The following is a 3,217-nucleotide window of genomic DNA, read 5'->3' as shown; positions in this document are numbered from 1 at the left end:
CTTATCAAGTTTTCTGATGCTATAGAAACACAATGTTCTCACTGTGGAAAACAAAATGTTAATATTTCCTACCACCATGCCACAGCATGGAAATATCAAATTAGTGTATCTTTGGATTTTGATGTGTTAGAACATTTGATTTTCAAATTTGCTGTTTGATTTTCTACCTTGAGTTTCATTTTAAAAAGTCATTAAATTTTGCTTGAGATAAGGCCAGAGAAAATCCCAAAAATTCTGAAATGGCCCCAAACAGTGTACTATGCACTTAGGCAAAGCAGCAATGTCAAAAGTAACAATTACAAAATCAAAATATCATTCAATTCTGACAGACATTGATGATGCTTTTTGTCTTACAGTATTAAACATTTAGCCAAGATTTAATTCTTTGTGTAAAAATAAACAAACACACCCATCTCCTTTGTGTGCCAGTTTGCTTTCATTTTAAATAAATGGTAAAATTCTACTTCTGTCAAATAATTGTTTTCAAATAGATTTCTCTATGGTTTGTTATCAGTAAATGTTTTATTTGCTATTTTATATTGCTACATATTTAGAATTGTGCAAACATTTCTTGGGCAAAAAAAAATATTTCTTGATTAAGTTTGATCGTATTTGATTGGACAAAACAATGCCCAAGGGATTATTAGTAGAACACACCTCAGGGCATGTCTGTGAGAGTGCTTCCAGAGACACAGTATGACAGCTTTGACTTAACAGGTTAATTCCTTGATGGACTTATCATTTTATGAATTTCTTTTAGTGGTAGTAAAAGGAAGGAGGTAGGGTGTTAGAGGAAGTAGGTCCCTGAGGTCCTGTCTTTGGGGGCTGTATCAGGCCTGGCTTCCTGCATTCTCATGTTTGCTGCCTGTTTGCCATTGAGGAAGTTCTCCCACAGACCTTGAAGTTCTGTGCAAGGACATGAGGCAAAGAAAACAAGAAAACACAGGCTGAAAAAACAAACCAAAACAAACCAAAACAAAACCAAAAAGCCCTCCTCCCTTGAGTTGTTCTTTTCAATGCTTTGGTTACAATGAGACCAAAGTGGCTACGCATCTATCTGATACCATGCTTGCTCATGTCAACATGCTTGGGATACTTGATATTGTTCACTGAATCCAATATCATCCCAATATAAAAGTCCAATGGGATGTTGTTCTTAAGAAATGTCTAACCACAAATTACTGTCCAGAAAAGGACACACTTGCGGAATAGTCGACTGATTATATCGGCCAAGACAGAGTAGTCAGCCCTTAATAATTCTGCATCACTAGGTCTGTCAGATGATCCTGGGCCAGAAGGCTGAAGATCAGATGCTCCAATGTTTTGTAGTATCGGGACTGTCCAGGTGTTCAGAGGTCTCTATAAATTGGCTAAGTTTTAGAAGCTATGCTTTGTGCTTCCCATAATTACAGTTAATTCAGTCATTCTGGATTTCCAACGGGGTTGAAGACTTATAGTCTCATAGCCAATCCCGGCTACTTACTTTTAGAGAAAAGATTTTTTTTTTTGTTTTTTTTGTTTTTTCGAGACAGGATTTCTCTGTGTAGCCCTGGCTGTCCTGAAACTCACTCTGTAGACCAGGCTGGCCTCGGACTCAGAAATCCGCCTGCCTCTGCCTCCCAAGTGCTGGGATTAAAGGCGTGCGCCACCACCGCCCGGCTAGAGAAAAGATTTGAGAGGATGATTTTCAGCTGACATTCATTCTAAAGCCAAGAAAAAAGCCAGGTTCAGAACTTAGTCTTTTGGTTAGGAGAGATGACAGAGGTTCTGGTTAGTCAACAAAATGATGGTCTGGGTATTAGGTCTATCTTGTATCTTACTGATACAAATTGGTATAGTTATGCTCTAATTGTATTTTGAGAGAAAAGTTTTATTTTAACAGGAAGGGTGATATGTAGGAGGAGCTAAGGTGGGAGGAGTAAGGAGAAGAAGAGGAGGAGTAAGGAGAGGAGGAGGAGAATGAGAGGAGGAGCTGGGAGACAGAGAAAGAGAGGGGGAGGAGGGGGAACGTGGAGGCTGATGTTCGAGTGTCTCCATCAGTCAAAGATAGTTGGTATATGTAGGCTGGGTATTGGGTTACACTTCTGATTGTATGGGCATCTTGTTACTGAGCATTACCAAACTTATAAAGCCTTTGATTAACATTTCTTTTAAAAGTTACTAATAAAAAAAAAGGATGAGGGGGTAGGGTGGTGGAATACATGTGACAGGAAATCAGATGAGGAAACTCGCTGGAGGAAGAAAGGGAGGGGGCAGAGGGAAACAAGTCAGAACTCTAATGACACATGGATGAGGATGCTGTAATAAAACCCAGTACTTTGTATGTTAACTTAAAATATTAATAAAGAAAAAAAGCAAGAAGGAGGAAGGGGGATAGAATAGGGGGTTCCTGGAGGAGGGATGGGGAAAGGGGATGACATCTGAAATGTAAATAAATAAAATATCTAATAAAAAACCTAAAAAAAAATGTCTACCCAAAGCTTCTTCAGACCTGCATTCTGAAGTTCTGTATGGTAGCCTGTTGGGGTCCAGGAGTCACCCCGCAAACCACAGGAAAACAGATCTCAGTTAAACAGGGATAGTTATTGAATTCACACCCCAAGACTAGACAACAGCTCAAATTTGTGCACTGGACATTTCTCAGGGCCAGCTTATGAAGGCTAAAACCACAAAAACCACAATACACAGGTACTGGAAGTACTGCTCTGTGGTCGGCCCTGAGTCAAGCCATTTTGACATGATAGTTCATGTTGACCTTCAATTTGATGGGTCCTACATGAAACTTACAGTTGTGGAATTTCTTAAGATTGACACAAGCAATAGTTAGCAGCCCCAAACCGATTTGTCTCTACACTGTTAAATGAGACCGGGTAGACTATGGTGATAAAAGGAAGTGCCGCAGGTCAGAGATCAGACCAACGAGACTCCTCAGCCTGCAGAGGACACCTCTCAGATGCTGCTCTGTACAAGGCACCGACCTTCACCAGGAGTCACCATTTCCATCCATACTTGTAGCTGCCTTTCTGTTGCTGTGATTAAAGCATGACAGCCAAGACAGCAGACAGAAGGAAGTGTTTATCTTGGTTTATAGTTCTAGAGGGTTGGAGTTGGTGATGGCGAAACCTTATAACACATATATAATAGAACAGGGTATGTGATCACCATGACACTGCTCTGAGACAAGTTATTTTTCTGCATCAAAGACTGGCAGGCATAT

The sequence above is a fragment of the Grammomys surdaster genome, unplaced genomic scaffold (genome assembly GCF_004785775.1).
Source record: "Grammomys surdaster isolate TR1022 unplaced genomic scaffold, NIH_TR_1.0 270, whole genome shotgun sequence".
Taxonomy (NCBI): domain Eukaryota; kingdom Metazoa; phylum Chordata; class Mammalia; order Rodentia; family Muridae; genus Grammomys; species Grammomys surdaster.
Note: the sequence above shows the minus strand (reverse complement) of the source record.